The sequence below is a fragment of the Rousettus aegyptiacus genome, unplaced genomic scaffold (assembly GCF_014176215.1).
Source record: "Rousettus aegyptiacus isolate mRouAeg1 unplaced genomic scaffold, mRouAeg1.p scaffold_m13_p_12, whole genome shotgun sequence".
NCBI lineage: Eukaryota > Metazoa > Chordata > Mammalia > Chiroptera > Pteropodidae > Rousettus > Rousettus aegyptiacus.
In genome coordinates, this window is record NW_023416287.1 from 64,507,854 (window position 1) to 64,522,298 (window position 14,445).

General features: G+C 37.3%; 1 protein-coding gene and 1 pseudogene across 2 annotated transcripts in view; both read right to left on the bottom strand.

Moving 5' to 3' along the window:
* Positions 1-14,445, bottom strand: part of KLHL14 (kelch like family member 14) — a 93,631-nt gene that overhangs the window by 67,133 nt on the left and 12,053 nt on the right. The window lies entirely within an intron of this gene.
* LOC118610358 lies at positions 11,687-11,805 on the bottom strand (annotated as a pseudogene).

The following is a 14,445-nucleotide window of genomic DNA, read 5'->3' on the forward strand; positions in this document are numbered from 1 at the left end:
AAGCAGATAGAATTTGAAGGTTTCCTTTGTTCCATCTCAGTAATTGCCCAACATTTACCATGTATCACATTTGTGTGTGTGTGAGTGTATGTATGAGTGTGTGCTTGTGCGCATACGGACTTTGGTTCCGGGGATGAATGATTGAAGAATGACCAAAAACCTCCCGGTGTAAACAAATTTTTCATCGTACTGGTTTTCTAAGACGGTAGAGTCTCATTTATTTTTATTTCAGTGATTTGGAAATTTAATAATTGGGAAACAGGCCAGATGAAGTTTTTCTTTCCATGACACATTAAAAGAAAGTTTTCATTAACTAACTAGTTTGAAAGAAAAGTTTTAACCTATTTAAGAAATCAAGTGAACTGTAATTGAAAAAAAAAATAGAGCATTAACGGCGCCCACAAAAATCCTCTTTGTACTCTTTGCCAATTGCTTTGCCCTCTCTTTTTCTCCTATACCAAAAAAAAAAGGTGGCTAATATCATTTTTTAAAACCATAAATCAGTAATGCCTGATTTAAAAGTTTATAATGATTTTAAGCTTTATATACATGAAAACATGCCAGGTGTACTCTTTTACTCTCAGTATTTTTTTGCTCAAATTATATTTATGATATCTATGTTCTTTTCTGTAGTTATAGTTTTTTCAATGTCTCTGATGAACGGTATTCAATGTTTTGAATACTATATATTTATGCATTCTGGTACTGTTGGACATTTAAGTTTTTTTCAGTTTTTGTATATTATAAATAGCATTGCTCTGATATACACATTCACAGGTATTCTGGAAAACACATGTGTACACTTATATTGTATACATACCTAAGAATGGAATTGTTGAAACATAAATTATGCATATTTTCAGCTTTAGCAGATATTGCCAAATAGTTCTCCAAAGTGAATGGACCAACTTACATATTCATCAGCTGTGAATGAAAGTAAAGACCTCTTTATATTTTTACAAAAGCGAATATCTATGTATTTATGCATGCATGCATATATGCATGTATGTATCTGTCATTTTTCAGTTTAGCCATTTTGATGAGTGTGTAGTAGTCTTGAATTGTGGTTTTAATTTGTACTTCTCTGATGACTAATTGTTTTTGACAAATTTATACCATCCTTTATAAAGTACCTCGGAATGTAAATTGGAAGAGCCACTATGGAAAAAGAGTATGGAGGGTTCCTCAAAGAATTAAAAAGTAAATACAAAAATGTGATCCAAGAATCCCTCTGGGTATATATCGAAAATAACTGAAATCAGGATCTTGAAGAAATATTTGCACTCCTATGTTCACTGCAGCATTATTTACATTAGTAAGGACATGGAAACAATCTAAATGTCCATCGACAGAAGAATGGACGGAGAACGTATGGTATAAAAATACGACGGGATATTAATCAGCGTTAATAATGCAGGAAATCTTGCCATTTGCTGCAACATGAATGAACTTAGAAGACATTATGCTAAGTGAAATAAACCAGACACAGAACAAATACTAAGAATTCCACTTATGTAGGACTCTAAAATAACTGAACTCAAAGAAGCAGCGAGGAGATTGGTAGTTACCAGAGGCTGAGAGAAAGGGGAATAAGGAGGTGCTGATCAAAGGATAAATAGTTTCATTTATGTAACATGAACAATTCTGGAGATCTACTATACAGTATAGTACGCATAGTAATAATACTATATTTTATACTTAAAATTTGTTTAGATAATAGATTCTATGTAAAATGTTCTTATAAAAAAAGAGGAAGGGAGGAAACTTTTAGAGGTAGTAATAAATTTGGGATTATAGATGGTGACAGTTTCATGGGTGTATACTTATATTCAAACGCATCGAAGAGCATAATTTAAATATGTTCAGCTTTTCTGTATGTCAATCTTACCTCAGTAAAAAAGTTTAAAATATTCTATTAAAAAAAAATCAGGTGGTCTATTGGCACTTTAGTGCTACCAATGTATATTTATACTAAATTCATTTTACAAATTACACATGATTCTCATTTATTTATTAAAGAAAATATTCTGCAATGTTCTAAGAATTGTTAAATTAGAGAATGAGAAAATAATTTTGAAGTAATCTAGTTTAGTGATTCCCACATCTGGTAAATCACCAAAATCATCGGAGGGGATTACAAAATTTAGATTCTTGGTATAAATTCTCAGGTCCCAACTTTCAGGGATTCTGAGTCAGTGGGATGAAGTCTTAAAAATAAATAATTTCAGAGTCTTCCACTTGATTCTAACACAGCCAGACTTGAGGCCACTGATTTGGTCTGGTTCTCTACATAATGTAGAAATCCTTTTAACAGTTTTTTTAAAAAAGTATTCTTGTCAAGTTGTAAGTTTATAATGAAATGAACCTTAGTTTTTTAAATCCACTCTGTTATAAAAAGCTGTTGAACAGTTATGTTAGCTATATTTTTCCTCCTTATTTTGAGTCGAAAATCTACCCAAGACTTGCAGAGAAAAAAGGCCAGTTCCTGTCTCAGTGTCATGGCAGCACTTCAAATATTGGAAGATAGTCGCTGTATGTCTTCTCTTTCCTATGTTGAAAATCTCCACTTCTTTCTGAAAAAGTTTCCATTTCCCTTACCATCTTGTTCACCTCTTTTGAGTATCTCTAGACTTTCAATTTCCCTTTTAAAAATGTGGAGGTCAGAATTGCACACAATATAACAAATGTTATATGTGATAGGAATTATACTATTTTTTAAGGCTTTCTAAAATCACAATAGTCTTCCAGCAGCGGTCCCAGTGCAAAGCTGGCTGGGTTCCTGTTAGGCTTCCAGCTGACTACAAATAAAGATTTTTTCTTTTTTTTTTAAACCAAGTGTTTTCAAGCCAGGTTTCTTTACCCTATATTTCTCCTAGTTAAATATTTTAAAGATAAAATGCATGACTATTTTTAATGGCACTTACTTTCATCGTAGTAGAGACATCTATTAAAAACATCACGACTCTTGAAGCAGGACAGCCCGGTTGCTGAGGGTGAAAGACTCGCAACTAGGGTGAGACAGCTGCCTTCAGCTTTTCTGAGATTAGTGACCTTGGGATAGCCTCTTTGCTCTCTTTAACCTTATTTGTAAAACAGAGGTAACAATAGACCTAACCCATAGCTTTTTTTTTTCTCCAGGATTAAAAGAACTAAGATATGTGAAGCATTTATAACAGTGCTAAATAAATGCTAACTATCCTCCTCCTTCTCCTCCTACTCCTCTTGCCATCAGCATCAGTATTAGTTATTCTTTTGTGTAATTTGCAGGTTTGACGAGTGGCCTATGTCTCCATCTGAGTTTTATTACTTAAAAATAATAAAGTTGAATTTCCATTGTTTAGATATCTTAATTATCCTAACTCTGTCTCTCTGAAATAATACTAAATTGCTTGGATTTTTACTCTGTAAATCCCCCTGTGTAGTGTTTATGAGAGTATGGACTTTATTTTGAAATACAAAGATTCGATAAAAAATCTAAGTAAGCAGTTTTGAAGTGACAACATACACTAGTGTAGATAATTATTTATCCTGTCTTTCAAGGCTGAGTTAATTTTAAGAGCCAGTCAGACAATGGACTTAAATTCTCTTTCTACCACTTCATACGTTTATTTCCTTGGGCTGGTATTGAACCTCTTTAAGCCTCAGTTGCCTCATCTGTAAAGTGGGAATGTTTTGAGGGTTGAATGAACTCTCCTAAGTGTGATGGGAAAATAAATGGTTGCTACTTGTAAACAAAATTACCTTCTTCGATGAATAAAAGGCACTTTGTGCAGCCAATGCCTTGAAAGATGAATGACTCTGCATAATGAAGGGAAATAAAATTTGATGTTCCCAATATAATCCAGTAGGGGGAGGATGGAGAAGATTGTTAGAAGTAATGACTCTTTCCCACAAATTTCCAAATTCAGTGGACTTTACTAAACCTGTGATGGCTTAGTATTTTAAATGAGCAGCAAGTAAATGGACAATTTCACATCTGGTGGTGTAGCAGCCATGTGTGGTAGTGATCTGGGAGGTAGGAAGAGCCAGGAAGGTGCAAACCCCCACAGATCCGCACATCAGCATTGGTTTTGGATTTTCATAGGACACAGGATTGCAGGGTTTTGTAATAATTTTGTCAGGTCTTAACCAGATCTGGGAAGCCGCTAGCTGACATCTGGGTTGCATATAGAAAATATTTATGTCATTGCCATAATAATCAATTGACAAATGATAACTATTATTATTATGCATAATTATTAACTTTGCAAGTCACTCTTGAAAATCATTCTTTGAAATTTTGGCATTTTCTGTTATCGCTGAGAAGCCTTTCAGATACCATAAGTTGTGCATAGGTTTGTAAATAGCCAGAATATTTACTACATAAACAACTTTCATGAAAATATAAAACCACTGGCTTTCTATAATGATATTGATCCAGATCTCATTCATAAATTCAACTTACTCATTGTCTTGGCTGCCTTCTCTCTTTTAAGGAAGTCACCAAAACTTAGGATATTCATTATCAAATTTTATGGTAATCTTGACTTTTCTTCCATTTTCTTGCTATGTTCATTCAATGTGTTGCCAAGATTCTAGAGCTATATGATGTTCCTTCAGTCTATCTCTTTATCCTAACCACACCGCCATTAGCCTGATTCAGCTGGCTTGGCGCTCTCTTGAGTTGTAGTAGTGGTGTCCTAGCCTTCTGCGCTCCTGCTCCCATCTCATCTACCCAAAGCCTGACATTAACGATCTATTATTCGATCTTCTTTTTCAAAGCTATGAAAGAAGTTCTCATTTCCTATCATCTATACAATGTATATTTTCCCTAAATTATAACCTCCCTTCTTTCTCTGCCTCTCTCTCTCTCTCTCTATTTCTCTTTCATAGGTAAATGACTTGCTTGAGATTCTTTTCGGAGATAAAAGAGTTCTGAGTTAAGATCAAGTTTCTGAAAACACTTGAAGGAGAAACTTCAGATGGAAACTGTTTACGCTGTGGGGGAAAAGTAAGTGGAGAAAGATCCCCAGCAATCAGCAAGGAGGAGATTTTGAAAAGCAGCTAGCCTTCCCTAAACTTCCAGCTAGCTAGAATGGTACCTAAAAGTCCTCTGAGGAGAGAGCTGCTACCCTTTTCTTTAGTTTTTCCAGAGAAGCAAACCCCCTTGAGAATTTGTTCCAGATGATTTGCTGTTGTATTTAGGTTTCTTTATCATAGCTTTTCTTGGTAATTACACAGCAGCTTTCATGGGAAGAGCCTTTAAATAGACCTGATAATGCCTCTCTGAGGTAGGTAAACACAAAGTATCATTATCCCCATTTAACAGATGAAAGAATAGAGGAAAAAGGGCTTGGGCACCTTTTCCAGTGCCTTCGGATGGATTTCATTTCCTCCGTTTCACAGAAGAAACACCTCTAAGGCTTTTCCACTCAACCCTACTGAGATTCTCAGGTGCGGCTGAAAATGCCTCAGCTTCTTGTTTTCCTCCTGCCTTGAGTCTGGCTGTGTTGTGACTACAGAACAGTCAGTCATATACATTATTTAGTTTTTCTAAAATAAAAATAACTTTAAGATTTGTTTGATCATATTATAAAGACAATGTATATTCACCGAGAAATTTTCTGACTATACTCAAAAGCAATATAGTAGGTGCTCAATAAATGCTTCTCGCATGAATGAAGAAATGATGAATAAAAACATGAATGGGTGAAAGGAGTCAAAGTCACCGGTAATCCCACTGACCAGGAACATGTCAATGTAGATTCTTTATCATCCTTTTTTTATCATCCATTTTTAAGATCCAGTCAGTGAGTGTGGTGGCGGCACCATCGGAAGGCAAAAGGGAACGAGGAAAAGACACATTTCTGAACTATAAGGTGAAAGAGTCAGAGGGTAATTTATTAAGTAATTGAGTTATTGACTGACCTCCAATCTAACCTGCTCTGCCCTGCCCCAAATCCCTTTGTCTTTTATGTCTACGTGAGCATGACCAAATAGTTAGTCTTGTTGTTGTCACAGTCCCACATCTATCATTTTCCTTGGATATCTCTGGTTTTCTCATTGTTCTTTGAGATCAGTGTTGTCTCGTAGAATGGGAGCCATTCATGATAGGGGAAACCAAATTTCAGTAATTTGTTCAATATAGGACCTTTGTGATAGCTGCCATATCCACATGCTATTATATTATTTACTTAATATTTTATAAAACTGCTTACTGAAAAAAAATGCTTAATCTCAGTGTATCCTAGTGTTTCCCAATGCTACTTGCTCTTTAGAGTGACTTGCTTGAGCTTTTATAAAATATATCTAAGAGGAAGGCACTTCTTAGAGATTCTGATTTAATAACCTAGTGTGAGAACCATCACTAGTGTTTTTTTTTTAAGCTTTCTGTGTGATTCTAATGTGCAACCAGTATTGAGAATCATTGTTCTAAGCAATTATATTTATGAACCATGTGTGTTAAATATACTAATATAGTAAAATATGCAGCATCTAGCCTATTAAAATAAATTTAAAAATGGTTTCTCATGTACCATCTGAAAGTGTCTTACATCCAGCCACTGGTAGGTAAACCGTAGTTGAGGACACACTATAATAAATGGAAGAAACAAAGACTTTAAAAAGGGAACCTCTGAAAATCTAGTTACATTCTGACTCTGACACTTACGTGTTTAACTATGAAAAGATCTCCATCTTTATTGACGGTAGCTTTGCCCATGGCAATTGTAATTAACCATTTTCCCGCCCCTTTACTCTTTGCCCCAGCCCTTGTAGCACATGAGGGTTTCCACAATTCTTCCATGATATGTACTAATTTCAGAATGCTACTGTGTCCCCTAGCACATGGATGGGGGCAGTTTGCCTACACTTTTACCACATTCTTCTGGACCCCAAACCTGTCGACTGGCTAATGATGGCAGAGGCAGAAATGACAAAAAAAAGCCTTAAGGTTTTCATCTGAATCCATGAAATGTCAGCTTATCCAAGACTTAAATTTTAAGTCTCAAGGGCTGGAATAGGTCTATAATTATACTGTACACAGCCCTTCGCACTCCATTCTTGGTCTTTGGCTTCATGAGGGACAATGGCTTCCAGTCAACATTATACTCACTGCATTTTTCCTTCCCCACTTCCCAGATTACAGCTTCCTTTAGTGACTAGAAGCAGTCAAATATCTCCTTTGTTTGATTACCTATAAAATACCTAATTATAATACCTAGTACTTAGTACCTTTCTTCTGAAGAACATAAATTGCAATGGAAATAGCATCTCATTAATCCTCCCCACACTCCTGTGAGAAAGTTGTATGGCAAATATTACCTCTTAGACTAATCCCCCTGCCTGCAAGTGGGATGCACGGGCTCACGGCTCGGCTCGAGAGCACACATGCTCACCACCGAACAAGCAACTTTTGTGTGATAGAAGCACGTACTTCTCCTTGTTCAAGAGAGAAGTGGTTCTGTGCAGCCTGTCACAAAGGAGCCATTCCAGCTCTGGGTAGCCTCGTGACAAAAGTGATGAACTCATAAGTAATGCCTGCATTTAAACTCCTAATAAAGCCCAATTATTAGACAATGCTGCCTCCTGAGAACCAGTCTCATTACTGAGAATCCTCTCTCTCTCTCTCCGCCTCTCTCCCTCCCATCTGGCCAGCTTTTTGAAGAGATGAGAGTGACTTCCTGACCTGAGGAAACTTTAGTACCTGCTGCACAAGAAAAAAAAAAATACAGAAAGATACAAGAATATAGAATAATGTTGAAAATTCAACTTTAGGATATAACATATACTGCTAAAATTCTGCTAAATTGTCTCTGAGGGTCTAGCACATAACAGCAAAAATGAGTATTTTAACAAAATCACATTCCAAAGGAAGAAGTTCAGCCATTCGAGATGTTGCTGAGGGGATTCATGGCCAGACCCCACCTGATGGTCTATAGCCCGATTTTATCCATTACTCTAACTCCAGGGAGAGATTTCTGATGGGGAAACTCGGAAGCTTGCTCTGAGGAACTAGAGCCAGCCTCCTGCCAGGCAGGCTGTTTCCAGTTGGAGAGTCACTGCAAGGAGCGGCCATGCAGGGAAATAGTGAGAAAAGTTAGTTAGTAACGGAATATATTACTCCAGATTTCTCCCGGAATATTCATGGCAATAAATAGGTGTCCATCTTCAAGAAAAGGAGATTTCAGTTAAAAGCTTCTAAATGGGCTAGAGTTTATTTTTAGAAGAAGAATAATTCTATGAAACCATCCTGGGGTTAAGGTAAATGAAGGTTACCCTTATTTGGGGGGAGAAAAGCAATGAAGGACTGAGGCAGGCCTGGGGTGTGTGCTGTGGAGACAATGAGGTGTGGCTTGCGGGATCCAGCTTAGGGACACCCTGCTGCTGTGGGTGAAATAGGAATCTCTTATCTGCCTCCTTTTTCACTCTCCCTCCCCATGGGGAGCCAGTTCTCTCTGTTGGTTGCTGCTTTGCCAATCCCGGAGGGGCTTAATGCTAAAGTAAACCTTAGTTTCAAGGGCTCTGCAGGGTCTAGGACAACCTCCAATGTCCTCCCAAGGAGAGCATTTGTAGAAGCCCTGAAGACCCACCCAATTGGTCAATCCATGACAATATCCTTTTCCATTATCAGATCTTCGATAGGCAGAAACAAATTATTCTGGGGAAATTTATCACATTCTTTGATGCCAAATTTGGGACACTATACTGTGGGGCTTGAATTATTCTGAAAAGTCTCCAGTGCACCAGGTACCCAAATTTCATCATTGGGGAATAAATGCTTAGAGTCTGGTAATTCCAATAACTTTCCCTATAATTTCGTTTCTTTTATTCTCATGTCAGTTAATCAGATTTCTTTTAATTTTGCAACCAATTTTCTTCAAATTTATCTTTCAGTAAATCACTATCAGTATTTTGTCCCATTTTCTATAGAAATGTAGCAAATTGGAAAACAAGCAATGATTTATTTAGTTCCATGATTTTCAAAGTGTGGTTTAAAAACCACCAGTAGCAAAACTTCCAGGGATATTGCTAAATATGCAGGTTCCTAGGTCCACATTCCAGATCTAATTTATTTAGAATCTCTGGGGGAAGGGCTGGGGAAGATATGTTTTGTTCAAAAAGTTCCACAGTTGATTCTTAAGAGAATTAATGATTTAGTCAAGATTTCCTGGGACTGAGGAAAGAGGACCTGCATTTTTTTTTCTTCTAGCTTTGTATTACTGGAAGAGCTATTAATACATTGCTGACTTGGATAATTGCTCAATGGCCTATATAACTTTGCCTATATAAATCTAGTTGAAAAATAACATTGCAGTTAGTTTCCCTAACTCGTTTCCTGATTTTTTGTGTCCTGTTCTTGCCCTTGTTGTGAACCGAATTGTCTTCCCCAAATTCATATGTTTAAGCCCTAACCTCCAATATGACTGTATTTGGAAATAAGGCCATGTAGAGGTAATTAAGGCTAAATGAGGTTATAAAGACTGATGTCCCTATAAGAAGAGAAAGAGGCAAGAAACACCAAATCGCACCCCACCCCGGCCCTTGCCCATGTACACAGAGGAAAGTCCATGTGAGGATAGAGGGAGAAGGTGGCTGACTGCAAGCTAGAAAGAAAAGTGTCACCAGAAACCAACCCTGCTGGCACTTTGACCTTGGACTTGCAACCTCTAGAACTATGACAAAAAAATTTCTGTTGTTTAACCCACCCAGTGTGTGTTATTCTGTAATGGCAGCTCAAGGAAACTAATATAGCCCTCCTCAACAGAACTGTCCAGACAAGAAGAAAGTAGGGCAAAAAAAGACCAATGAGTCTTAACACTTACTTTTGGTAATCGACACTTGAGAATGAACCTTCTATGGTTAAACTTGCATGACTGCTTTGAGAAAGAGGCTTCCTAATTTTCGCCACACAATAGCTATACTTTATAGCAGCTTACTAACTACCCCTAGTATGGAGAACTTATAATTTGGAGAGGCAGGCTCCTGATCCACTCCTGTTTGGTGCTCAGCTACTGTACCTATGCAGTAAATGTTAGCGGATAACGATGTTCTAGTGGAGGAAGGGCAACTGGGAGGGATAAGAACAGATACAGCAAATGGAGAGAAGTGTTTGCATAAGCTTCTGTGGCAGACTCTAATTAGTGTCCATAAATCTATAGACATGAATTTCTTTGGGCTTTCAGATATTTTCAATGTTTCTTATTCTCCGAGACTCTAAAGTTTCCTTGCCATAAAAAAAAATGTGAAACATTCTCCAGAAACATCTGTCTGAGGTGTGATTATTCTTTCTAGGTCAAAACACTATTTTCTGGAATTTGGGCTCTCAATTTGACTAGGCTGATGGAAGGCTCCTTTCTATACAGGGGGTGCCCCTTTCTTGGAATGAATATTTACTTAGACTACTTGCTGCTGGTTTAGTTGGCCGCTTCCTAACTCTGGAGGAATCACAAACTTTGAATTTGGTTGAGTATATTAGAGTGGTGTTTAAAATTTCAGTTTTACTTTGTCTGCTTTCTCTCTTTCCAAATTTTGAATATAAGAATGTCTGAGTGACAGCTGAAGTTTGCTAGGCTTCTGGGGTTCTGAAGTGACTGTCTAGAATGCGGTAGTTTATGTGACCACGACTTTAGCCAAAGGAAGAAGATGCCTGCCGTCTACACACACAAGACTACTTTAGACAGATTATCTGCTTTCTTGGGATCTGTTGGTAGTAGGAAAAAACTATAAAATTATCACATACTTTTGATAACATTTTTGACTCCTTGAACATCTAGAAAAGAAATCCATGTTAAAATATCTACCATTTTACACTCAGATCTATGATGGTGGCCTGGAGTCATCTTTGTTATGTAATAGAGAAGTAAATCTTTTAACAGAAAGCAAGAATTTGATTGTTCAAAAAGATTGATAAAAAGAACAGCAGCATAAACATTAAGCTTAGAAAATGATTTGCAAAACATTCTTCCATACCCACACACTCAAAGCAACAGTTATGAAGTAATAGTGCTATCAGTAATAGTAATTTGCTATTAAGAGCTGCAGATGTTTTTTTTTTTTTGTCCCTAAAAATTCTGCAAGGATACTGTAACAAAAAGAAGATAAAACCAGACAACTTATTCTGATTATGAATTTAGCTTTTCCATATCAGAAACTGCCTTGGTGATATATGTAGTGAAGCCCTCAACTGAATCTCAGCCATGACTGAAAATCCTGGACTTGGCTGTTTCTTGCTGAACCCCAAAAGAAATGCTTTGTATTCCCTTTCAAATGAGAATGTCTGTTTTTTCAGGTTTGTTTTCTTCTGACATATTCTTCTGCTGCTGCTATGGTTCTTACAAGTTATCACTGTCTTGGTAATCAAAGAATTTCACCTCGTATCCCTAGAACAATTGTCGTATAAACATAGTTTGATTAAAAATCCCTTATGTGCCTTTAAGAATGTTTAAGTAAATAACTTGAATAATGAGTTTTTTTCCCTTGAGTAGACGATTTGCTAAACCAAGTCCAGACTATCATTTTAGAAATATAATGCCTAAGTCAACATAAAGCCTAGATAATCACACAAAGAAGAAAACAAACCCCGGACTCAACACAGATGTGTTCCTCTGCTACACCAAATACTAAGATTTTTTTTTTTTTTCCGGTGACCTCACAGATTACAAGGACCTCGTCAGCTTAAAATCCCTTATTTTTAAAATATTTTTTATGCCTACAGTACCTGGTCTTCCTAGGTAGTCTCCCATCCAAGTACTAACCAGGCCCCATTCTGCTTAGCTTACAAGATCAGACGGGATTGGGTTTGTGCAGGGTGGCATGGCCATAGACAGGGTTTTTAATAATAGACATGTGCCATATAAAAGTATCTAGAGAATTTTATACTGTACATCTGTATGGATTTTATTTTCATTTTATCGAGCAGAACCCCCAATTCCTAAGGAAGCTGTGACCTAGAAATCACAAGAAGCCCTTCTAAAAATGCTCGAAAGACTCTCACGAGTCAATAAGAAAAAGGGAATGATAACAACAACAACAAAAATCTAAAATATGGCCAAAGGAATTGAATATATATTTAAAAAAACACAAGTGGCCACTAAGCTCATGAAAAGATGCTCAACGTCACTAGTTATTAGTGAAATGCAAACTACAACGAGATAGCACTTCATATACATTAGGATGGCTATAGTCAAACAGACTGACAGTAAGTGTTGGAAAGGATGTGGAGAAATTATACACTGCTGGTGAGAATGCAAAATGGTTCTCAGCTGCTTTGGAAAACAATCCGACAGTTCCTCAAAAGGTTAAACATTCGTTTGATGTCAGTGGAATATCACATGACCCAGCAATTCTACTCCTAGGTACACACCCGAGAGAAATGAAAATTATGTCCACACAAAAACTTGTACGTGAGTGTCCGTAGCAGCATTATTCATAATATTAAAAAGTGGAAACAACTCGAATGTCCATCGACTAGTGAATAAATAAAATGTGGTATATCCATACAATTGAATGCTATTTAGCCATAAAAAGGAATGAAGTACTATATACTACAATGTGAATGAACTTTGAAAAGATTATGCTACATGAAAGAAGCCTGTCAAATATACCATATATTATATGGTTCCATTTATATGAAATGTCCAGAACAAGCAGATCTATGGATCTATGAAGACAGAAAGCAGATGAGTGGTTGCCTAGGTTGTGGAGGTTGGGGGGGGGGGGAATGGAGGCTGATTGCTAACAGGTATGGGGTCTTCTGCTGGGGGGGAGGTAATAAAAATGGCCTAAAATTAATCATGGAGATGGCCGCACAACTCTGTGAATATACTAAAAACCACTGAATTGTACACTTTAAATGGGCGAATTGAATGGTATGTAAATTATATCTCAATAAAGCTGTCTAATGTTGACATGAACAGACTCCGTGACTGGTCTAAGCTCTATAGTTCACTCAAAGGTGCATAAAATAGACACTGTCAGCAGAAACATCATCACTATCGGAGCAGCACCTGAGACTCAGGCTATGAGAATCCGGCGCTAGAATGAACATATTGTGTGGAATTAGGAGTCCTAACAAGTGAACAAAAAGGCAAAAAGGGCATAAATAGAATTATTCCTATAAAAGTAAAATCTATTGATTAAGTATTCACAGCCAGGCTCTATGTTAATTATTGTACATATATTCTTCCAAAACTCAGAATTGCCCTAATGAGATGGGCATTGTGTACATTTTATAGATAAAAATCTGCAAAAATAGGTTAATTAAATCACCCAGGGAGAGCTAGCTTATACATGGTCAAGGTGGGATTGACCCACATCTGCCTGAATGTCAGGTCTTAATTACTATGCAATAGAACTGTTTAAGATATTTGCATTATAACATAAACTTTTTATCTATACTTTCAATTATGCTATATTCTCTCTCTTTCTCATCCATATATCTATATCTATTTCTATCTTTACTTTGTAGTTTCTACCAACTAATGCCATTTTGGAGTGAGCACTTGTGAAAACCTTAAGACAGGGAGATTACAAGGATTGCCACTGACAGTAGCAGTACAGTTGTCATAGTAACCAATCCACCAAATTGGTCTGTGCTATGAGGCACATACTTTTGTCTCTATAATACACCAATATTGGCTGGAATCCCTCACTGTATCAATGAACCCCTGCTAATAAATATGAGGTACTAGTAGCATCTTTAAAGCATTAAAGTTTTTCCTTCAAAGTTTCCCTCTTTGACTCACAGATTCCCTATTCTAATCCTTTTCATTTGCCCAGGATGTTCTGGTGTTTTTGGTTTTGAGGGATGCTAAAAATCAGGGCCAGACATTGCTGCTTTGTTCTAAGTAGGATTTACAAATATGACTATTTTCTTTTTGATGAAAAATTGAACCTTCCAAGCCAGTAATTCCTCACTAAGTGCCAGCCTATAGGATATTGTCGAATATCCTGCCCTGCCTCCACATACAACATAGACCTCTAGCTGACAAAAACACATCCCACAAGTCACTGTACAGAAAATTTAAAGCTGGCACCCGATGACGTACACGTTAACTGTGGATACACACACACGCACACACACACATCCATCCATCTAACCGCATTTTTCAGCAATGCCTCCACATTTTCAAAGACTCTCTCTCTCTCATGTTGGTGTTCTCGCTCTTCCTCCTCCTCTCCATTTCACTGGCCTTGCCTGTCTTCAGAGGCACCTGAAGGCACATACGGCAGGGAAGTGAAACTGACTGTAATTCTTCAGTTCACTTCTCTGCAGCCTCCAGTGAGCCAGTCTCCATACGGTGGCCCAGCTGAGCTGAGGAAGTTCAGAGTCCCTGCACAGGTGGAATTTACCAACCCACTCGCAGCCGCACTGGATGCAGAGAACCAGACTTATGTGAGAGGCTCTTGGAGCAGCAGAAAACGAAGCTCAGAAACTTGAGTTTATGAGACTAAAAAGAAGAAGGA